This window comes from Prionailurus viverrinus, chromosome D3, assembly GCF_022837055.1.
Source record: "Prionailurus viverrinus isolate Anna chromosome D3, UM_Priviv_1.0, whole genome shotgun sequence".
NCBI lineage: Eukaryota > Metazoa > Chordata > Mammalia > Carnivora > Felidae > Prionailurus > Prionailurus viverrinus.
The window spans coordinates 93,083,579-93,108,313 of NC_062572.1; the positions used below are offsets into that span (position 1 = coordinate 93,083,579).

Genomic DNA, 24,735 nt, shown 5'->3' on the forward strand with positions numbered 1-24,735 from the left:
AAGGAAATTACTCCGGAGTTAGACTTCACTGAGACAAATTCTGGAAACGCCTCTTCGGTGCACAGGATGGTTACTCGTAAACTTCCCGTTCAACACATACACACACGACGCACACGCCAACACGGGTTTGTGGCACAAAGACACAGCGTGGCGGCACCCGCGTCTCTCGGGAGCACAGACCTCCGTGGGAGAGAGCCAGTGGGGCGTGTATTATGGCTCACCCACCTAGCAGAGTAACAAAGTACTGGAAAAATACAATACGATGACCCCAAAGTGGGTTTCCAACTCAATTATCCGAACGAGCTATTACACGACTTAGTAATCGCGATGTCTCACCGGAGGCCACCTTTCCCCCCGCGCTTCCCCACCAGAGCCCGGCCTCCCCCTCGCTGCTCTTTCCTGTCTCTTGCGAGAGGAGAAGAGCAGGGCCCATCAATCTGAGATGCCGTGAAACCGCTCACTCCTTCAAGAACACGCTGTGTCACTGCAGATAAGGACAGCGTGACTCCCCTCTCCTCTCGCGGGAAACAACAGATGCCTACTCTGGCTCCGCTCCCCGCCGCACTCCCGGGGTGGCCCCAAGTGTCCAAGCAGAACCTGTCCTCTTCCGAGCCCCGGGCGCACGGGCGCCCGCACCCCTTCGGGGAAACGGGCATCACCGACGGAGAGACGGTGGCGAAGGCGGAAGAACACGCCGCCGCGCCTCTTTTTACCCATAAATAACTACCAACGACCCGCTCGTCACCAAAATCAAACCAGAGGCGCGGCGCCGAATCCCCCAAATGGGCACGTTCTCGGGGCAGAGACGGGCCTGTGGAGCCTCCGTGCGCCTCCACCGCGGCCACACGACCAGGAACCAACCCCAGGCTTCTAGAGCCTCACCACGCACGCAGCGCATTCCGCAACCTTACGTTGCTGCGTGGCCGCGGCTCCCCCCGGGGAAGGCGCAAGCCGCGGATTTTCGCCGGACGCACCATCAACCCCTGGCCCTCGGAACTCGGGATCCCGTTTAAACTGCGTGTTTACACCTTCGATGCCATCAAGAGGCACCGTCCACTGATTCACTGTGGGGGGCTGGTGACCCCCATCCCAACTACTAACCCTGATTTCTCAGCTCGACACTCACAATCGTGCCGCGACACTCAGGCACACACACGCCGCAAATCACTTAAGATTTCTTGCTTTATATTTACACTGAGTCGTCGCCCTTCTTTTTTTCCTCCAAAATCGGTCGGTTGCACTAACTACGCCCGGTTACAGAGGCCGGGAGGCTTGGGAAGTCACGCACAGGGTACTGGCTGTTCACTGTGCGACAGTGCAAGCCACAGAAAGGGGAACACCACCGGAGCGCTTCGGATCTGTCGTGCCGCTAAACTAAGCTGACGGGGCTCACGGGAAGGGCTCAGAAGTCCTGCCAGCAAGACACCACACGCGGCAAACAAAAAGACACTGATTTTCCAGCATTCACAGGTAAGCGCATATCCCACCACGTGCGTGTGGCAAAGAACAAAGATCCGCCCAAGTTCCTTGCGCGTTAGAGCCGCCTTCCTAGAAAGTGCTCCTTCAGGAGGTACAGGATGTGCGGACAATTTGAAGCTTTTTCTCCTTACCCCAAACCTACCTGCGTTTGAGATAAGCATACGGTATTTGCTTTCCTAGTTAACGATGCATTTTCTCCGCCCTGTTCTAATCTCTCTTAAGGGAAACTACACCCAAGAAAGGCACTAACTGAGCGACAGGAACCCTTTCCAAATTAGGACCAAGAGTCACTCTATGCTTTCAGGAGAGACACACGCGCTACGACTCGGGGCCCAGAGTACAGAGGGCTCCGGGATACCTATTTTTTTTTTAAGTTTTTTTTTTAACATTTTGTTTATTTTTGAGAGAGAGACAGAGTATGAGCAGAGGAGGGGCAGAGAGAGAGGAAGACACAGAATCCGAAGTGGGCTCCAGGCTCTGAGCTGTCAGCACAGGGCCCCACGCGGGGCTCAAACCCATGAACCGTGAGATCATGACCTGAGCCAGTCAGAAGCTCAACCCACTGGGCCACCCAGGCGCCCCAATTTTTTTTTTTTTAACACAAAGCAGTTCCTTTCAGGAAACCACGTCGATCGGGTCTTGCAGTCTAAGAGGAGAATTCCCCTGGATGTCACACTCTGGAAACACAGCTTCACCAGGAAACACATGGCAAAGATCCCCCTACTTCTGGGGAGATCGGCTTCTCACCCACCTCAGGTCTCCACAGAATTTAGAGCCACCCGTTTGAAACAGTACCGCTCTGACTGGATGCTCGGCCCGGCGCAGAGCGGACCCTGCAGTTCTCCACCCGCACGCGACGATGCTCTCGGGATGCACGTAATAATAATTCATTTGGCCAAGCCTGACCCGCCGCCCCAGCCCCGCCGCGGCCAAGCTCTCCCAGGAAAGCCCTCTCGGAAGGAGAAACTGGCTCCTGGTTCTCTAGGCGGCACGTCCCGTCCTCCCCCACGTGGGCCGGCACCCCGAGCGGCCTCCCCCAGCAGGGGCTGCACATCAAAACCCCAGCCCGGAGGACCTTCTGGAAGGCAGTGCAGCCACGGCCGAGAGCACAGAGACGACGGCCACTCGGGCCCGGAAGCCCAGACACCGCACAGGAGACTGGTTCTGTTCCTCGGTGTTTCTGGAAGGGGCAGGAATTGATTCTTCCAACCCACTGAACTCAGTCGTCAGGGGTGGTTTACAGCGGCCAGAGAAGCAGAGAGAGGCACCTCTTCTAACAGGACACCTGTCTCCGCCAGCAGTAGCAGGCCCCGGCCTTCCGTGCGACAGGATGACCTTGACTGTGCCCTCTGGGCATCCGCCTGTGCGTCCCCAGCTCTCCGTGCCACAGCAAACCGGAAAACAGGACCACTTGCCGGGCACGCCGAGGGGCGAAGGGAGCCAGGGAACCACACCTTCCGAGAGGCCCTGGGTCGCCCCACATCTTACGGCCTTCGAAGGAGATTTGGGGGGAGTCATTCGCCACCTACAGTTTCTACAGTCGTCAGAAACGTATTCCAAGAACCAGGTTTCCAAGTCTTGTATTCCAAACGTCACATAAGAAAATGCACAGGAAGTCCTTGCCTACGGCAGCGCCTGGTCTGCTGTGGGCACCCCCCTCCCTTCAGTCTCAACTTCAGGATCCAGGGGTAAATAACCAGGAGGAAGTGCGTGGCAACCATGGAAGCCAACACAGATTCACACCCCCACACAGGGGCAGCTTCTGGGTCCCGAGGCCCTCGTCCTAGGTCTGAGGACTCAGGAAAGTCAACAGATACCTGCTGAGGGACACCCCGGGCCGGGGCGGCCCCCGGGCGCTGCTCACACCTGGGCAAGCCTCTGGCTCACCTGGCCGTGCGCACCTGCAAAGGCAGAGTGCTGGCCACACCCCTGCAGGTACAGATGCTGAGGGAGCCCCCCTGCTCCCCTCCTCCTCTGACACGACGGCCCAGCCAACTTCCCCAAATCCAGAGAGAAAACGCGCGCGCTCTCCCTTTCCACCGTGTTTTGTGCCAAAATAGCTTCCAGAGTGAAGTCAAAGTCAGTGTTTTCCTTTGGCCTTCTAAACTTATTTTCCAAGGGTTTTTGTCTCTGAGCTCTCGAGGCTTCCGTGGACTGCCCGGGCTCCCCACAGGAGGGAACCTCACACAGGGCTTCGGTTCTTCAAACCCCTTCCAGCAAATTCAAACCAAACCCTCTGACTACTTGAGCCAAATGACAATCCACCAATTGCTGGAGAAAAGGAATGAGGAGTCTGTGCCACCCTGACCTCCTTATAAGGAATGCAGGCCCCACACCTAGGCTTCTAGAAGGTCCCTCCAGGTAGAAACAGACACCATAAAGGCCGGAGTCCACGCATGTCCCAGCACGCGGCGTGCAAAGACTGGAGACACGCCCAAGGGAGATGAAACCTCTCCCTCCGCGGACACGGGCGGATGCTGCCAGCACACGGGACGGAAGGAAGCGACACCCAGGAGCCGGGGTTACCTGATCGGCACCGGGGCACCACCTGCCCCGAGGGCCCGTGTCCGCCGGCCCCGCAGCGCTTGGCCCAAACGCCACGGAGCAGACGCTGCGCACACGCGGGCCGAGAAGTTATCCCGGCTCCTGTGCAAACGACGCGTCCCCAGATAACAAAACGAAAGGGTCCCTGCCCACAGGCTCCGTGGAGACCTGCTCACACAGCCGGCTCTCCGCGAAAATTCCTGAAGAGCTTTGCTCTACTCCACTCTGATCCCCACGTCCTGATAAACGGGAGGCTCCCGCAGTCCCGGTTATGTTCCTATTGACCATCAGACTCCTTGTCACATTTTTCCTCCTATGCCAAGAAAAGTGACCCCACGCCGAGGTCAATGTAAAATCTATTGTGTTTGCTTAAATGCCCTCAATCCCAGGTCTGCAAACAAGTCTAACACATCAAACGGGAAGGAAGCCTAATTTGCACCCAAATTTGACTTTCCTGTGACCAAGTCAATGAGGTAACAAGACCCTTCCTAACACACCCCACTCAGTGTCGCTGCGCTCAGGAAAGGAGCTGAAACCACCCCCCGGGGCCTCTCCCCGAAGCTGAACTAACCAAACGTTCCTTACCCAAGCAATTACACTTTCTGAGATTTTATGCATTTTTTCTTTTTTTCCCCAGTTTTTTATCAAGTGATTACACCTGCAAGAACAGTCCGCTACCGCTTTTAAGAAAACAATTAAGCGCAAACGCACGCAAACACGCATGTGTCCAGAGGACAGAAAAGCAGCCTCGCTCGGGCAGCGGCCAGTAAAACACGGCCCGGGTCACAAGCGCGCACGGGGGCCTTCTCACCCGCTGTGTGAGCACCAGGTGGTAGGGACAGCGTGCGAGGGGGCTACCTGCATCGGTTGTGACCATCCGGACTGGCCATCGATGCAGGCCATCAACACGTCACCAGTCAAGACCGGCTACGGGGCTTTCCTCGCCCTGGTGCCCTACTCTGTCCACGGGTCACGCCTCCGGCCACCAGGAAGGCCGTGCCCGAGGGGGGGCTTTGTCTTCTGGACGGTGGATCTGAAGAGCTGCGCCTAGACCTCTCACCCTGCACCGCCTGAATTTACAAAGCCCCTCGGATCGGGGCTGACCTCGACCACCACGCGGACCTGTCCAGTAAGGTGCGGTGCAAACTGAAAGCAGCATTCACTTCAGTCTCAGCGACCTTGGTTTCCAAGTGTTACCGCAAAGGGCTGCCATTCCCACCAAGCTGGAAAGACATTCCGCACAAACTGGACAGCGAGCTTCAAAAGGCCACTTGCAGACATCTCCTCAAGTCTTAAGTATTCCTGCTCTATGAGCCCCAAGCAGGGCATGGAAGTCTTTCCTCTCAACCCTAAGTTACACATACGTTTTTACCAATGGAAAAGATTCCCCCACAGTCAGATCTCACGGTGATACTCTTTCTTGACGTGGTCACGCGATGTGTCTTCGTCCAGGATCAGGAGCTGGGAACTCACGACACGGCGTCCCCGGCGTCCTGGGGGCCCCTGACCGCATCTCACGCTGGTAGCTGGGACCTGGGAAGGGCGGGCGGGAGGTGCAAGGTCACCGAGACCAGGAGCCCGGAGCCCCAGCAGCTCTGTGGGGTACCGGGGCGGGGGCCGGGCACCGGTCTTGCAAGGCCTCCCGCGCACCCCATGCTTGGTCACTTCGCTTGCAAAGAGGTTCAGAGGTTTCCTTTCATCTCTTGCATGTTTAAGAAATTATTTGGTGATGTATCCTTTAAGACCCGACGTGCACCATCCGGCCGTCAGGACGCTGGGGCAGGCCCGGTGTGGAAGGGTGGACAGCATCACAGGGGTGCAGGGACACTGCACACCAACGAGAGCAGAAACTGCGGCTGGGCCTTATGGGAGCACGACGGCCCCCTCCCACCCTCAGGCAATCTCCAGGGAGGCCGGAGCCCAGCGCACAGAATGCGCGCTCCCGTACAAACCACCCGTCGGACAGCTGGTCCTGGACGGTAGCGTCTTCTACACGAAGCGCTAACTTTCCTCTGACTTCCTTTTTCCCTGACGGAAACAAACGTTTCAGAGCTCTGGGTGTTCGGAGACCATTTCCTGCCTCTGGACACCTCAGGAGGAACAAGGAAGAAGAAACAGGACAGATTTTATGCTTCAGCAACAATTCTTTAGTCCAGGAAACTCAGAGGAGAAAGAAGCCTTTTTAAAACACTCTGTTGACCGCCTCCGTTGGGCCAAGGGAGCCCGTGCGTGTCTGGGAAAGGCTCTGATGCTGCCCCTTTGCAGACAGCACACGGGAGGAAAGTTCCAGAGCGAGGCGGGAGGTGGCAGAGGACGACATGGCTTGGCGGGCGCCCCCTCTGCCTCCTTGTTCAGACTCACTACAGCAACAAAAGACCAAGGAAGCCGAGCTGGAAGGACCAAGGAGCGTAGGTGCATCTGAAGGAGGAGAGCCGTCAGTGGGACCCGACGAGGAGAACCCCTCACTGCCACTGTCTTCCTCCCCTTCCTCCCACAGGCCACAGAACATCAGAGAAGCTTCCTGCCGGGTCACACGGCCCCCAGGGTGGGGGGGGGGGGGGAGGGACTGGGGTCCTGGGAGGGCAGGAGGGGACTCAGCGGGAACCGGGAAGACGGACACGGCTGGAGCACAGACAGGGGCTGCACCCACGTGGACCTTCCAGACTTGACCAACGCCCTGGGTTATTTAAGATGTTAGCGCAGGGGACACTGGGCGCAGCGGCTAGGGGAACTCTGTCCATCCAGAATTCTCGCAAAATGACAGTGACGTCACCCGCACGCATGCTGTGCACACACTCCCTCTGTCTTTCAAGATAACAAAACACTAGTAATGTGCTTTTACAAGGGCTGCTGCTGTATTTAAGTAAAATACTGTTCGCCTGTTCCGAATACGTAAATGAGGGCTGCCTGACTCTTGATTTCAGCTCAGGTCGTGATCTCCCGGTTCGTGGGTTCGAGACCCCTGTTGGGCTCTGTGTTGACAGCACAGACCCGGCTTGGGATTGTCTCTCTCCCTTTCTCTCTGCCCCTCTCCTGCTCATGTAAGCTCTCTCTCAAAATAAATAAATAAACATTAAAAAAAAGAATTCTATCAGAGTTTTAGGGGTGACGAACGCCAATTCCTCTTGACAGATACCCCTCTGATTACTAGAACACAGTGGGGCTCAGGCAATGAAGCATTTGACTTCGGCTCAGGTCATGATCTCACAGTTCATGGGATCGAGTCCCATAACAGGCTCTGTGCTGATAGCTCAGAGCCTGCTTGGGATCCTCTCTCTCTCTCTCTGCCCCTCCCCAGCTCACACTCTTTCTCAAAATAAACATTTAAAAAAATAAGAATAAGTAAATGAAACAAAAAGACAGAAAAACACAAGACCAACATGTGAGGGGCAGACACCAGTCCCCAAATGAAGGAAGGTACACAGTCCAGCCAGAGAGACTGGGCCGCCCCAATCCAGCAATGCAAGGGTCCCCGTGGATGCCTCGGAAATGTCCCTGCACTCATCCGAACACCCCCCCCCACCCCGGCCCCCAGGAAGCTGCCGCTCAAACACACGAGAAACAAAGGCTAACACTTCCAGTGCCTCGCACGTGCCAGGAGCTGCTCCAAACACATCTTTGGGTAGCCACCCACTTGACATGTGCCAGGCCCTGTGCAGTAACTACAGTCACTCTGTCCCCGTAACAGGCAAGGAAACGAAGGCACAGAGAGGGTAAGCGCACGGCCTAACGTCACACAGCGCAGAGGTGGCTAGCAGGCGGTCTCAGTGCTTGGCTCCTCCAACGGTTATGGGGCGTGTGGGTGGGTCTGTTCAGGCTTCCTCTGGGGGAGAAGCAGAGCTGAGCTCCGCACTCACAGGTCTCAGACACCAACTTGGAGAACAGAGAGGATGGAACGGAGCTGGGAAAACATGGGTGGCAGGCACAGGCCACCGGAGGACCAGCAGGAAGAGACTTCTAGAGAGAGTCCTGAAGAGAGAAGAATGCAACCCCCCCCCAATTCTGCCCACACCCCCCTCTGATCACCACACCGCCCAGTTCTGACCTTAGAAGAGCAGAGGCACCAACTTCAAATTAAAACCCAGCCCTTGCTCTCCTGAGCCCGTGTGTGCCGATGACAGACTCCTCTTGTGACTTTTCATCACGTGCCCTGGGATCCGAGCCCTGCTGGGAAAACCCAAGGACCCTAGGAACGAGTATTAATTTAACCCGAGCGCCTGATGTATCTCATTTAGGACGCAAATCGCGAGTAGCACTTGTGTCACGATCAGGGTCACGATCAGGGTCCCGCGGCAAAGCGGGCCCCGCGGGCTCACCAGACACTGTGCGAGTGTGTGTGCTGTCACCCACCGCTGCCCTGCCACCTGCAGGCTGACTCAGGAGGCGCAGACAGCAGGGGTGGGGGACACTTCAGCCAGAGACCGGCACCCCTGGGGTTGCGGTGAGCTCCTCCAGTGCGCGGGGTGTCCGGCCCAGCCTGCCCCGTGCAACCGTGCGGTCTACACCGCAGGCCCCGCTCTTCAGTGCAGGATTTGTCCGACAAAGCCCCGCCAGGAGTCCAGGAGGATCAGCCCAGAGTGGGCGGGAGGGCACCAGACAAGAACACAGTTGTTGGGGGGTTTAGCGGCACCCACGTGCCCAGCACGCACGGGGGACAGATGCGGGAGCCATGAGAGTCCCAGGGAAAGGCAGAGGAGACAACCCACTTGGACGCGGTATTCCAGGAGACCCAGGGATGGGCAGAGGGCTGGGCTAGAGGCAGGCCACACGGACAGCAGAGGGGACTCCAAATCGGAGACTGTGTTTGGGTAGATGTCCTCGCAGGGACCCATGCCCCCCAAGCAGACAAGGAGGACAGGGGTCATGGGCAGTCGGGGAGACAGGCTGGGGGATACGCAGTCAAGCAAGGTGTGCCTGAGGAAGGCCCTCACTGACATCAGCCACCAAAGCCTGTCCCAAAGCCTGTCCCTGGACCGCGGGCCCTCCCGAGAGGAAGGTAAGGACAGAGGCAGGGTTCAGGGCCCGAGGGAGGGTCGACACAGCGGCCCAGGAGCCGGGGCCCCAGAATGTGCCGTCGGCCAGAGACAACTCTGGGTCTGTGGATGACCGTCTCTGAGAAGCTGGGGCCGGGATGGACATTTCTCACACCTCAGGGAACCAGCGATGTGAGGCCACCTCCCAGTCCGGTGACCATGCAAATGTCTCGCCACCCATCTCCGTGGCCCCAAGCTGAGTCTAAGCACCTCAGGGGCAGAAATGCCCGGGTTTCCCCAACGGCCGCAGGTGACAGTACGGCTCAGGACAAAAGAGCATACAGCCCAGGGCGCCGGTCCCAGGTTGTACTACCTGTAAACGTGACCTTGAGGAGGACACAACTCATCGAATCAATTTATAGAGTCTGAGCCCCAAAGACCTTTTGCAATCTGCAGGGGCAGCCTCCGTTTTGAGGCAGAAGTTTGGTAATTTCCTGCATTTGCAGACACATTCAAACTGTAAGTCCATTCGACTCCTGATTCGTCTGTTACCAGATAAATTCATTTCTGTGTGCAAAGTAAGTACACGCTTCTCAGCTTCCCAGGGCAGCTCTTGAGAAGCCGATAGAAAACGTCGGTAAGTGCAAGGCAGGGAGTTGTGCCTCCAACCACTATCTGCGCATCTCCAAGCCCCTATGCATGAACTTTCCAAAAGGAAGGACACGCAGCACATCCCCGGCTTCTGCTTGGGGACAGTGGTGACCGGCCGATCGCAGGCAGACCCTTTGGGGCCCACACAGAAGGTGGGTGGCCCGTCCCACACGCACCCGTCCACCCACAAGGAGGCAGAGGCATCCGGGGACCCCGGGACGCGAGGGCCAGGAGGCTGGAGCACACCCTGATGGGTCAGGGAGCACGAAGGCCGAGAAACCGGGAAGCTGTCTCCCCACTTTCACAGACATGTGTTTCATGCATCTGAAATCAAAGACACCGAAATTAAGGTTGGCAAAGGCCTTCGCTGTGGGTGACGTGGGGCAGGCCCACGGTCACTTAGTAAGAAAAGCCGCCAGGCTAGCTGCTGATGTCACAGAAACCTTCACTCGAGGCGAAGAAATGGAAACGTGGGTCCGCCCTCCCCTGCTGCTTCTACGGCTTGGTTCTCAAAGAACCGTCCTGGGGGACACCTGTGGGGCTCCATCGGCGAAGCATCAGACTTGCTTCCGCTCAGGTCATGATCTCAAGCCCTGCATCAGGCTCTGCGCTGTCAGATGCCTGGGATTCTCTCTCTCCCTCTCTCTCTGCCCCTCCCCTGCTCACACACACTCTCTCTCTCTCTCTCTCTCAAAATAAATAAACTAAAAAAAAAAAAAATTCAAAGAACCATCTTGGGCACACGGACTGCGTACTTCCGCGTCTCTCCAGCCATGAGAGACCCTGCACCCCCCGCCAAGGGAAAGACTGAGCAGAAGCGTCCAAAGAGAACATCCGGGCCGGAGGGTCCTCGAGCCTCCTACTTCCCACAACGCGTTTAAAACATTTAAAGTTTCATTCCCGAATAGCTGTGTGTGTATTTTTTTAATGAGGCTACCGTGCTTCCGCATGTGCGGCCCCGGACGCCCGCATATAAATAACTGGCACAGTCAAATTTGGGTGTCCTCAACGGGAAGAAAGTCTCTCTGCCTTCTCCCGGCAACACGTAAAATTAGGAAACCGTGCGGAGCAGTGAAGTCACCAGCCCCAAATTACACCCAAACTTATTATTATTAAGGATCTGCTGCCCTGTTTTTTTATATTACTAAGAAAGCTACACTCATCACATCTTTATATTTAGAGGGCTCCTTAAAAGTAAGTGCTAGTAAAGACCTATGAATGTATGTATTGTACACAGGGGACAGTCACAAGAAAGTACTCATGATTTTAGGTTACACATCTTCCCTTCTACTTTGAAATAACCAAAAATCTAGTAATAGTTTCCACTACTGCATTTGGGGTAAAAGTGCTTTCTTTCAATGCAAGAAGAAATTAAATAAAATTACCGGGTTGGGCCAAGAAAGGACATTCACTCTTTAGATAAAAGGGATCGTGGTAATGTTAGTCCTCTGACCAGAAACCTTAATATTTTTAAAAATATAATTTCATGTTGGGAGGGCACAGAGACTTCACTTTCTATTTTTACCTTCTTCCATTCGAAAGCTCTGGGAATCTGACAGGTTAAGTCACGCTGTCCTCAGAAAACCAGACACAGTCGCCTTAAGTTGCTCTCAACGAATACTCATTAACTATAAAAAACCTATACAGGCATTGGATCGTACACTTAATAATCATCAGGGCGCCTGGGTGGCTCAGTCGGTTAAGCGTTCATGATCTCACGGTTCGTGAGTTCGAGCCCCACGCGGCTCGGAGCCTGGAGCCTGCCTCGGATTCAGTGTCTCCCTCTCTCTCTGTCCTTTCCCTGCTCACACTGTCTCTGTCTCTTAAAAAAGGAATAAATATTAAAAATAGTAATAATATTCATTAAAATGCCCACTTTTGCATTACATATAATTTAACCACAACAATAAATGCAAAATAAAAATAAAAAGAGATTTTAAATGGTTAAGGTCACTTACAAAGTTTTAATATTATAGTCCTAGAAAAAAATCGTAACACACATTTATAGGTATCTAATCTGTTGTTAAAATTACATGAGCTATGTTCATCTTGAAACGATATTATCGCAAATGAGGGTGCGACGTCTAGGTGTCCGAGGTCATCACTAGAATCCAGAGACTGTTTAAACAATTTTTTTCCCCTCGACAAGGAAGCCAGTTTTCATGCGCCAGATTTGGAACGGTCTGTTTGCACACCGCCCTGTCACACCCCACGTTCTCCGTGCCAACCACTTCGAGAAGAGCCTTTGCGTTCTCTGCCCCTCCTCTTTTAACTGAGCTGGGCACACAACAAAACTTCCAGGATGCAATTCTAATCCACACGCATAAGGAAGAGTGCCACCAAGGACGTATCTCGAGCGCACGTAAATGTGCTTTGACCACAGAGGCTCTTTTCGCACTCACTGCTTGAGAAATTCCAAGTTCGAGTTGCTTTCGATGCGGCGTTTAACGGACACTGTGGCGTTTGGATCCAAGGAGCCCTTTTATATAAATCAGCTTTGGAATGTCCCACCTCTTCCTGACTGGAAATTCCATACGAATCCCATTCTGTGCTCTCTGGTTTATTCTGAGAATCTTAAATCCATTTCATTTTGTGCTACAAATATTTTACAACCACCCTTGGCCAAAAGCACTCAAGTTCTGACTTAGTTCACATTAAGAACTTCTTGCCTCTGATTTTCTATAAATCCTACGCACTGCAAGGCCAATCCTGCCCTTGAAAATGTTTCCATACAGCTCCATAAACCAGATTTTGGAAATCTGTTCTGTTTTCCTTACTTTTCCCGGTTTTCTTTTTTAAAAGTATCTCTGTAAGTGGATAAATTAAAAGACACCTTTCCCATGCTGTATCCTACCCACATCAAAGATAATGATTTACATTATTCCTCACCAACCTACTGGATAAAAGAAATAAGAAATAGAAAAAAAGTATTATTCAAAACTCTTATTGGGGCGCCTTGGGGACCCAGTCGGTTATTTATCCAACTTCGGCTCAGGTCATGATCTCGTGGCGTGTGAGATCGAGCCCCACGTCGGGCTCTGTGCTGACAGCTCGGAGCCCGGAGTCTGCTTCGGATTCTGTGTCTCCCTCTCTCTCTGCCCCTCCCCCCGGTGCGCTCGCTCGCTCTCTCTCTCTCTCTCTCTCTCTCAAAAATAAACATTAAAAAAAATTTTTTTTAAAACAACTCTTATTAAAGAAAAACCTAGCAGTCTGCACAACGTGACGTCCAGTTCAGATACTTTTACATTCACCAAACCCTCAACCGCCTGAACTCAGAAGGAAGGAGTCCTCTGTCACTAGCTGGGGACCTCACAAGGACCGCCTCTGGCACCTAGCAAGACAGGCAGCAACCCCCCAGTGCGGCCTATCCCTGGGCCTCGCTCCTGTGCCCGCCCCTGGAGGCGTGGCCTCGGGCTGGTCATGTGACCCGTGGCCCTCACCGGTCCCGCAGGGCAGTGAGCGCCTGGTTGAGGGCAGACTGGAAGGCTTCCCGGCTGGACGGCCAGCGCGGTGGGGGCGCAGGCCAGGCGTCGCTGGCCTCTGAGCTCTGCACGGAACCGCTCGGTGGCCTCACCACGTCACACGGGAGCGTGACAGGAGCCCCCCAAGGCTACCGGGGCTCCCCTGAGATCCCAATGGGGCAGCCGTCAGCGCTGCCGGGCTTTGGAAGCGGGACCGCGACCCTTTCCGGGCACAGCCTCGGCCGGGCCCAGCGGCTCCCGGCCCCGCGCTCGCCACCTACACGGCCCGCAGCTTGGCCGGGGCCTCCTCCCACCGGACACCTACCCGGCGAGGGCACCGCCGCCCCTGCAGCCCCAGGCGGAGACCCGGGGTCCACCCGGCGTCCCCCACCCCCACACATCTGGCCCGGACCGCACTGACAACTGGCCAGGACTTCGGCTTCCAGCGGGACCCCTTCCCCAGCGTCACGGCCGCCCCACGGGCCCCCAAGCACCACCCTCCCTGCGTCATCTGCCCTGAACACCCTCCTCCTTCTTCGGTCTCCCCGCTGGGGAGGCCCCTGCGGCAGGCCCGAGGGTCACGCAGAACACACCCCGCCCCAGTGACAGCCGGCAGAACGTCCCACTGCCTCTTGGCCAAAGGCGGAATCTTCCAGATGATCCAGAGTCGTGACTGTTTGCCCACGACGACCTCTCAAACTTCACCCCTCCACCAGCTGCCGTCCCTCACATGTGCTTACACACATGCACACACACGTACACACGTGCTTACACACGCGCAGAGACGCGCGTGCACGCACGTGCACTACACAAGGCTCCAGGAATACCAGACTTCTCCTGGACTTGATCCTTGTCCAGCACCCTTGCCTGCGCCCTAGTGTCCTCACCAGCGCATCCGTCACACTCTACTTGGAAAGGCAAGCGGGCCAAATAAAAGAGGATTCAAAAAAACTCAGAAGCAGAAAAAGTAAAAATGAAAACAGTCGGGCAATTATCACTACACTCAATAAGCACATAAGTATAAACAGAATCGAGTCTGGGGGCGCCTGCGTGGCTCAATCGGTTGAGCATCCGACTTCGGCTCAGGTCATGATCACACGGTTGATGGGATCGAGGCCCAGGACAGGCTCTATGCTGACAGCACAGAGCTTGCTGGGGATTCTCTTTTCTCTCTCTGTCTGCCCCTTCCCCGCACGCTCTCTCTCTCAAAATAAAGAAACTAAATGGGAAAAAAAAATCAAGTCTAAATAACTGTGATCTACACAGAAAATAAACATGTAGTTCTTACATTTCTTGAAATAAAATATCACGTAAAGATCGTAAAGGAACAACAGTAGACTAAAACAACATCCAAAAAAGCAATTGCAACAGTGACACGGGGAGAGGGAAAGGGGTGGAGAGAGGGGAGGAAGGTAACAGAAGTAACCAATTTCTTCATCTTTCCCAAAGAGGAAGTCAAATTACACGGTTACAGAACTTGATAAATTGAGAAACACAGGTTTAGGCAAAAGTCGTAAGTATAACCACCAGCATAACGAAGAACATTGGACTTTCTACAGGCTTCCTCCTGACCTCGAGAACCAAAGACGACAAAACATAATCCATATGTCAATAAACAGAAAATAATGCAAAAAGGGAGCAAAGCACGAAGAAGCTAAAAGCTTCTGTAAAAATGATGAGAGAAGACATCTGTTAGAGCAAAAGTATAAATGGAACAAATTTATTAAGGAAGACTCCATGACTGGATGAAAAACGAAATCCAATTCTCTGCTCTCCACAAAAGACACCGAACATTAAGAAATATACAGAAGTTCGACATGTAGACAAGATACGCCAGAAAAAAAATGCAAACAAAAGCAACAGGGAGAATAAAAATAGTATTACACGTTTAATTCCGTTTAAAATTTTTTTTTATGTTTATTTCTATTTGAGAGAGACAGAGTGCGAGCAGGGGAGGGGCAGAGAGAGAGGGAGACACGGATTGCAAAGCGGGCTCCAGGCTCCGAGCTGTCGGCACAGAGCTCGATGCGGGACTTGAACTCACAAACCGCGAGATTGTGACCTGAGCCAAAGTCGGCCGCTCAAACGACTGAGCCACCCAGGCACCCCTCGTTCAGTTTTAAAAGGCATTAAACTGCACAAAAGTCGTATTTATTAAGGATAAAAAAAAAAAAAGATCACAAGGAAGGTAATTGTCCGAAAACCTTTAAGTCAAATAACACAGAATAAAATATACAAACAAACATCCCAGTGAATGCATGAAAAGACCAACAGAGAGAAAAACAGATGTGGGAGAAATGACGAAACTCTCTCAAACCTGGATCAAAAAGGCAAAAATAACAGTTTGAAATGGAAAAAAAAGGCACATCGGAGCCATAGGATCAACCTGCACGCTCACCACTTTGCCAAACTGGGTCCGTAGGAAGCAGGAAGAAGGGCCCTAAAGGCTCATCAACCAGGAGCACAGAGCACACGAGCTCCATAGTGAGACGGTGCGATGACACCAAACGGTAACAAGTAAAAGCAAAAACAAAACTAAGAAAAGTTCAGCCACTTGCAAAATTTTAAAGTCTCCGGAACAACTCCCACGGCAGGCGGAATCGGACCTTAAACCGGGAACCTTTCGGGAAAATGTTATGTCAAAATCCATGGGACACAAAGAAAGCTCAAAGTTTAGCCACGGTCATTAAAAATAAAGAAAATATATACATGAAACGCTCAATTCAAAAAGTAACAGAGGGGGCACCTGGGTGGCTCAGTAGGTTAAGCGTCCAACTTTGGCTCAGGTCATGATGTCGTGGTCCGTGAGTTCGAGCCCAGCGTCAGCCTCTGTGCTGACAGCTCAGAGCCTGGAACCTGCTTCAGTTTCTGTGTCTCCCTCTCTCTCTGCCCCTCCCTTGCTCTCTCTCTCTCTCTCAAAAATAAATAAACATTTAAAAAAAATTTTTTAAGTAACAGAGAAACCTTTTAAGCTTGAATTTTTAAAAGTACCAATAAATGAGAAAAAAACAGTAAAACTGAAAAATGAAATCAATAACTCCCTTTGTTAACGTCAGTGAAGGAGTTAAATGACTAGCCGGCCTACTTTAAAAAAAAAAAAGGCAGGATTTGGGGCAAATTCAGTGTAATGACCAACAAAAGAACGAAAACTAAAGTCATGCAACGTTTTTCAAAAGTCTGAGTGAATACGCTTGATCATATGGATGAAAGAAATGACTGATTTTCTAGTAAAATATAAACGTTCAACATTTACTCAGGAATCGACAGAAAAAGTAACCAGACCAAAATCACGTAAGAAATCAAAAGATCCGTTATCATCCTCCACCGACTCAAACACAAAAACATCAGTCAAATTCACACGTCTTTGGAGAAACTCAGACACAAGCTATTTCAATGCTTCTGGAACAAAAGGAGTTCACATAGAGCGTAAGACATAAAAGAGATAAACAAAAAGACACTTCGCACAAAGCACAAGGCTACTGTCCTAATAAAGCAACAAAGTGTGAATAACTGGGCAGGAAAACTGACCCAGGAAATGAGCAGGTGATTCGCAAGAGAAGTAAAATGATCAGTAAACATTAAAGAAATGCTCGACAAACTTAATTTTTTTTTTTTAACACAATGAGATATTTACCCTATCAGGTTGGCCGAGACTTCAAAGCCTGATAACATCAGACCTGACCAAGAGAAAGTCATCACTCCCACTGACCGCTGCCAACGGGCGTAAGATGGCATTTTCAGATCTTTGTTGAGAAATCTGGCAATATCTATCAATTGAAATGCTCCTTCTTGGGGCGCCTGGCTGGCTCTGTCGGTAGAGCGTGCGACTCTTGATCTCAGGGTGGAGTTCAAGCCCCATGTTGGGTAGAGAGCTTACTTTAAAAAAAAAAACAAAATGAAAAACGAAATGCCCCTTCTTGGCCAAAACTCCACCCCAGGGAACTCACCTGAGAGAGATGTTCCCACAAGTACAAGAAACTGTGTATCAGAGAGGTTTGCTGCGCCCTAGGGAAGACGGCAGCATCGCAAATGTCCATCAACCAGGGAGATATGGTCCAGGATAAGGAGAGGCAGCTCGCCCAGGCAGACTTCCAACTGGCGGGTGCCGGCTGCCCCTACTGGCTGCTCACAGCCCAGTCTGATGGTCTGAACTGGGCCACACCGGGCACTGGGCACTTGGAAATCAGTACCACGTGTGCAAAGATCTGCTCTCTACACGGGCCTTGAAAAGAAGTTGTGAGGTTCTACTAAAAAAATCACTTGCAGAGAAACTCATAACATGGTCCTACTTTCATGTTTTAAATTAAAGTTTATGCATTAAAACTCCTAATACATTTATTAAGCTAATGTATTTCAACGCCGAAGGCAGTGATGGGCACATAGAAGCCGCTCGATAAATAGTAGCTGGCGTACAATTAAATGACATCCGTGCTGTGAAATGTCTAAGATACTCTTTTTTTCCCAAAACGCAATTTCCTCTTTAAGTTGTAAATATCCTGAAGGCAAAAAAAAAAAAAAAAAAAAAAAAAAGATGAAAACTCCGTCGTCTCCAAACTCTGCATTTTGTGTAATTATCTTCAAAGAAATCGTTTAATTTGGGCAAGGAGAAAACTACCCCCAGTGTTTGGCTCCAACTAAACTGCTCAACTACGTTCTTGAGAAGCCACTGGGAGTTCTACGCCGCCCACCCCCGCCCCCCTCTTGGTGGACTTCCACGTAACTTATTTTTGAAAGTGTCTGTATATATCTTAAAAAACAAAGCACTTCTCTTTATCCCCTAAGGCAAGAGAAATAGCGTAAGACATGGGGTTCCAGTCACCACTATGGAATTCTGGTTCAATAATTAAAATGTGTAGCTTCATATTAATTCCATGGAATAATGACATTTAGATCAGGGAACCGCCAGCCAAGGGATTTCTCCAACAGAACCGGAATCGACACACCGCAGGGTTACTGGAAAGGCACCGCGCCTGCTCTCAGCCCCTACAGCTCCCGACCACTGAGAGGATGGACCCCGTATCCTTAGCTCCAATCTCAGGCTTCTTCAACTCAATTAAACAAAGCCACTTCCAAATGAATAGAAAAGAAGCCGTGCCCTCAGTGATCCCATGGAAGTCTACAGTTCTCTGCCTCATGTCCACTAACCCCCCCCACCAAACCAGTCACGGTTCATCTGAGAAAGGGGTGTTTTAATCAGAACGCTACTGCGAGACTCAGGTCCCATCTGACCAGCCGATCCTAAGGCAAGTGAACACCCAGAAATTTCACATGTCTGCGTAGAAACTGCCCAGGCCCTTGAGCCCCCCAGACGCATGACCAAGAGGGGCTGACCAGCTATGGAGGCTTTAATCGTTTTTAAGATAAGGCCCCGCTTATAAAACCCAACTGACTGAGTCGCAGGCGGATCTGAAAACCTCTTAAAAGAATTTTAGGTCCGCACACCAGCAAATGGCGATCCTCACACCGAAGGCTCACATCGCTCCTTTAGGCAGACATACCCTTTTGCCTAAATTTGCACACGCCCGAGGCCCTCTTCTGCTGAGCCACTGCAACAGAGAAAAAGACAAATGGCACTTGTTATCCCAGCTGAACAACGCAGACTTGGGACTTGGCTATTCCCACCTGAATGCTGAGTCAATCTTTTTTTTTTTTTTTTTTTTTAAGTATTAAGTTTTCTTAACACTGATACCGCTATGCACACGCAAGGCAGTAAACGAAATCCGGGTGTGTTTCCACAACACTGAACTCGCAAAAGCATCGTTGTAATGGATGGAACGAGAAATGGAACTTGACCCTCAGTCAAAATAATAAACGTGCTGTCCCGAGGGTCTGGATTTACCGGCGGGAATAAGAGGTAAGCCACAAAGAGCAGGACCAGCCCCAGGATGACGGAGCAATTCCACCAGGCCTCACCTTGACAATGTGACGAAACTGAATAAGCAGACCGCGCAGCCATGTTAGGACACCCGGGGATAAACGCCAGCTCAGCTCGGTCTCCTCCAAACAAGGCACGATTGTGTGCCGACATGCGACACATAATAAATATACCAACGCAACGCGATCCTCCTGTGGCTTCATACTTGCAAGCCCCCTGCCTCCCCACCCCCCACCCCGCCACCCCCAGGAACACTCGGCAAACCCTCACGGAATGGCCTGTTGTAAAGTCCCTGAGGGCTGGACCCTTTTATATTCCTGCGTGCACTCACCAGAGTTCCTACCAGCGCGGGAATGATATACGAATCGTAAAAAATTCTGTTGGAATGATGGACCGAAAACCCATCATACAGCTTCTTGCCCGCATCTCCTTAAACAGAAGCATCCTCTTAAAGGAGACTGGTTTGCTCTGAGTCAAGGACTCTGTTCCTCCATCCGAGAAACAGCTTTTCCGAACCATTCTTGTTACCCTTTTAGGGGAAAATACTCATTTTTATGATTAATGTTAGCATATTGGGGCACCTGGGTGGTTCAGCTGGTTCACCGGCCAACTACGGCTCCGGTCACGATCTCACGGTTCGTGGGTTCGGGCCCCGCGTCCAAGGAGCCTGCCTCAGGTCCTGAGTCTCCCTCTCTCTCTGCCCCTCCCCTGCGCTCTGTCTCAAAAATGAATAAACCTTAAAAAAATTTTTTTCTTAATATTAGTATATTTAAACGACCTATTCACTTATATCAAATACATTTGTTCCAGATCCATTCCAAAGAAAAAGAGAGTTGCCTTTCCGCGAGGCTCTCCGAGGTGAAAACCACAACGTAAGCACTTTCGCAAGCTGACGGCGCTCAGCTCCGACTGGGTCGCGGCCCTGGGAGAAGGGAGGTCGGCCCGGGCTCCTCCCGGAACGACGCTTAGGAGGGTCTGCAGAACCATCATGTGAGTAAAATATTCTGTCCCTCCACAGAAACCACATTTTGGTGATGTTCTACCCTCACAAGCAATGAGTTACAAAATAATGAATTAGGCCCGCCTGGGGTTTTCACGCCAGACACGTCTTCAGCCCAAGCCGTGAACAGATTCCACATTTTGTAAATTCGATTTTTAGATTGTGAGGTTAACAGAAGTAAAACGTGGCAAACTGTGATAAAACGGGTTTAAATCTTACTGCGCGCTACGAATAACATCTACTTAATTAAGACAATTCTCATCTCTTCTCTAAAATTAAAAAAAAGATGATTTTTTTTTTAACATACAAAAAGTAGGAATAACCAAATAGTTCGTACAGCTTATAGGCTGGATGTAAAACCACCACGAGACGAGACAGAAAATGAACTCAAACCATCACGATGTTCCGTGTCTTCTGAAAGTCTCAGGGTGAGTAGCCTCTTTATCTGCTAGTCTGCTTTGCAGCTGCTTAGTTGCAAAGGGTTCCAGCTCCCTTTGTGTCAAAGCTGCCGTGCGCTGCGCAGCCCCCTGAGCTGGCCCTCGTCCCATCACACAGATGAAGGAGTAAAGGCATACACAGGCTCCGAAACCGGCCACACGTCCTGGATGCTGGAGTCACAGCTACGTCGCACCACACCGAAGCTCCTTTCTAGGCCACTGTGACGCCAGAACTAACAGATCCGAGTGGGGGGCTGAGGCAGGGAGACCCCCAGGAGGCCTCTGTTCCAAGAGCATGCGTGGTCAAGTACCAGGGACTGACAGAGGGACCCTCTGCGAGGTCAGGTCCCAGCCTCCTGGCCAACCGTGCTGCCTCCCCAGGGACGAACCCCTCAGCACCCAGCGCCCCGCCCGCCCCCCCCCCCCCCCAGACAAAGAACCTTTCTGCCTTTAATTAAACTGCTAGGGTTCAAGCGAGAGATTTCCAAAGCGTCCTCCCTTCGTGTCCTTGTCGAAAACCAGCTGAACTTTCGGAGTGAAGATTTCTGACTCACCTCCAAGGCCAGCCTTGGTTTAGGGTGGGGCGTTTCATCTCAACCCCCGACCGCTACACCATCCTGTATGGTAGCCAGACGGGGAGTGGGGGGGGAACTGGGAGTGGTCAATACATGCCAGGTTTCAAAGACTTAGTGTAAAAACAAAGAACAAAAGATATCTCAGTAGTAATTTGTGTGTCGTTTACACATTCAAGTAACACTTCGTACAGACTGGGTTAAATAAGACATAATGAGCATTATTTTAACCATTCCTTTAACCCTTTTCGTGGGGTTACTAGCAAACCTAAAATCACAGAGGCATTATATCTATCAGGCAGCACTACCCTAGCCGGGTCAGCCAAAACCGCAGCCCGTGGGCCAAGTCCGGGGCCCCCCGACCTGGTTTTGTATGGCTTCTGAGCTTAGCATTTGTTTTACACTGTTCAGTGGTTGGGGGAAAAAAACAGAAGAACATTTTGTGACACATAAAATCATATGAATTTCAAGTTTCAGTGTCCATAAATAAAGCTTCTGTATTTGCTGACTTACTGTCTACGGCTGTTTCTGCTCTACAAGGCACAGCAGCTGTGACAGAGGAGGGCTGGCCCACAAAGCCCAAAATATTTAATATCTGGCCCTTTACAGAAAAAGTCTGCCGGCCCCCGCCCGGGGACTCTTGTGACTACAGACCCCCGAGTCTCTGAAGCTCGGAAGGGCGGGGCTGGAACCACCCGACACTGATGCAGGAGCTTCCCTGCTCCAAACCCTCAGACCACCCTCCAAATTTCTCCTTCTTGACGGATTACTCAAAGCAGAGCAGACACGACCACGTACTGATTCTGCCCTGTTCTGAGTCCCCAAAGGTTCGGGCAGCTGGTCCCCATTCATGGCCCCCTAGGCATTGGCTCCCAGCTCCTCTGCGGTGGTCTTCGGGTAACCCCAGCCGTCTAGGAGGTGAGGGAACCAAAGGCGGGGGGACTGGCCCCCATGATGCGATCTCTAAAGTGATACAATTCCAGAAGGCTCAGACCAAGATTCAGACAAATTCCACAAGCTTCACAAGCATGAGGAAGGTCATATTCAAGGTGACTGCCCAAAACATGGCCTCCTGAGACAGTCCAGCCACAGGGCTTTGACAAAGTTACCTAACCGTGTGGGTCTCAACACGCTCCTGGGAGAACGGGGGGCTAAAGGGACCCCCTAGCTCCTAAGTGTTATGAATACAGTACCCATAAAGAATGTGGGTCAGTGCCTTGCTCCCCGTGGGTGTATGATCGAATGAGCCTTCACAGAGCACCTAGGAGCTACTGATTTGGGGGGCTGCTTATTCAGACATTCACCAAATTTGATTCAAGTCTATAATAAAACATCAGTAATAAAAATTAAACTTCTAATATAACGGGAAACCGCAATGCTCAGGAACTTGGGTCCTATTTTCACGATGATCCAAAAACGCGTTCTCGGTGTTTCACACTTTGTTACTACGCGGCTGGTCCTCCGTACCACAGTCGCTTCAACAACAACCTTTCCAAGGTCACTACGCATTGGCCATAAGAGTGCCACTGAACACGTGCTCTATATGAAAAAAACGCAGACAGCAGACTCGACGTCAAAAGTTTCCTCTAGTGGGGCGCCTGGGTGGCGCAGTCGGTTAAGCGTCCGACTTCAGCCAGGTCACGATCTCGCGGTCCGCGAGTTCGAGCCCCGCGTCGGGCTCTGGGCTGATGGCTCGGAGCCTGGAGCCTGTTTCCGATTCTGTGTCTCCCCCTCTCTCTGCCCCTCCCCCGTTCATGCTCTGTCTCTCTCTGTCCCAAAAATAAATAAAGAACGTTGAAAAAAAAAATTAAAAAAAAAAAAAAAGTTTCCTCTAGTGATGCAGCCACTCTGGAAAACAGTGTGGAGGTTCCTCAGAAAATTAAAAATAGACCTACCCTATGACCCAGCAATAGCACTGCTAGGAATTGACCCAAGGGATACAGGAGTACTGATGCGCAGGGGCACCTGTACCCCAATGTTTATAGCAGCACTCTCAACAATAGCCAAATTATGGAAAGAGCCTAAATGTCCATCAACTGATGAATGGATAAAGAAATTGTGGTTTATATACACAATGGAGTACTACATGGCTAGAAAGAACAAAATATGGCCCTTTGTAGCAACGTGGATGGAACTGGAAAGTGTGATGCTAAGTGAAACAAGCCATACAGAGAAAGACAGATACCATATGTTTTCACTCTTATGTAGATCCTGAGAAACTTAACAGAAACCCATGGGGGAGGGGAAGGGAAAAAAAAAAAAGGTTAGAGTGGGAGAGAGCCAAAGCATAAGAGACTCTTAAAAACTGAGAACAAACTGAGGGTTGATGGGGGGTGGGAGGGAGGGGAGGGTGGGTGATGGGTATTGAGGAGGGCACCTGTCGGGATGAGCACTGGGTGTTGTATGGAAACCAATTTGACAATACATTTCATATATTGAAAAAATTTTTAAAAAAAAGTTTCCTCTAGTGTTAGCACTAAAAAAGGCTTTCCTTTCACCCAAGAACTGGTGAGTCTTGTCCTGGCTTTCAATTCAACATAGAAGCAGCAGGCTTCACTCCTCATTTGAGTCACCAGAAAGCTCCGATTCCATATTTTTGGTTCTAGTATACCCACTGGAAGAAGGACCACTGTGATCTGGATATGTAATCTTATTTTCTCCTCGTAGAGGTCTATCATTTCCTTGTTCTTGATTTTTATTAATGTTTCCCTATGTGTGTGTGTGTGTGTGTGTGTGTATGTATATATACACGTGTATATATATGTGTGTGTACATATATATGTGTCTGTATATATACATATATGTGTGTGTATATATACGTGTGTGTATGTATATATACGTGTGTATATGTATATATGTATATACATATGTGTATACGTATATGTGTGTATATATATACACGTGTATATATATGTGTGTGTACATATATGTGTCTGTATATATACATATATGTGTGTGTATATATACGTGTGTGTATGTATATGTGTATATACATATGTGTGTATATGTATATATGTGTGTGTGTGTGTATATGTGTGTGTGTATATATATATATATATATATATATATATATATCCGTTTTGTTCTTGAGAGAGAGAAGGGGAGAGGGGCAGAGACAGAGAGAATCTCAAGCAGGCTCCACACTGGGCGTAGAGCCCGATGCAGGGCTCGATCTCAGGACAGTGATTTGAGCTGAAATCAAGAGTCAGACGCTCAATCAACTGAGCCACTCAGGCGCCCCAGTGTGTCACTATATAGTTAATGTGTGATGTCAGGTGCATCTCATCTTGTTATGGAAGGCGATGGGTATAAACCAGGAAACTCTCACTACCCACACACAAATAACAAGATTTCAATTACCAGATACTCAAAGAAGCCTGCAAAAATTCTCACCCAAGGGCGTACAGGATGATGTCCATAAACTGTAACACCGATGAAAAAAATCTCTGCAATTCTAAGTTTACGCTGGTGGTAATACAAAAAAAATTTTTTTTTAATTTCTAGAAAAGCAGAAAACTACCTAGGATATACTTTTTGGTAAATAACGAACAAGTATTCAGTCCTCTCTTCTTCAGAAAAGGAAAACCAATTCTAAATTTGGGTCTTAACTTACCGATTCTTTTTTTTTTTTCAATGTTTTTTTATTTTTGGGACAGAGAGAGACAGAGCATGAACGGGGGAGGGGCAGAGAGAGAGGGAGACACAGAATCGGAAACAGGCTCCAGGCTCTGAGCCATCAGCCC

At 50.8% G+C, this 24,735-nt stretch overlaps 1 protein-coding gene across 5 annotated transcripts in view; it reads right to left on the minus strand.

The window, feature by feature from the left end:
* ZNF516 (zinc finger protein 516) overlaps positions 1-24,735 on the minus strand; it is a 129,367-nt gene that overhangs the window by 92,353 nt on the left and 12,279 nt on the right. The window contains exon 2 of one of the 5 annotated variants that reach the window (XM_047827996.1): positions 18,551-18,654. The exons of the other annotated variants lie outside the window; for them this stretch is intronic. The gene's annotated coding sequence lies outside the window, so the exon portion shown is untranslated. The remainder of the gene's footprint in view (positions 1-18,550; positions 18,655-24,735) is intronic. 5 annotated transcript variants of the gene reach the window in all.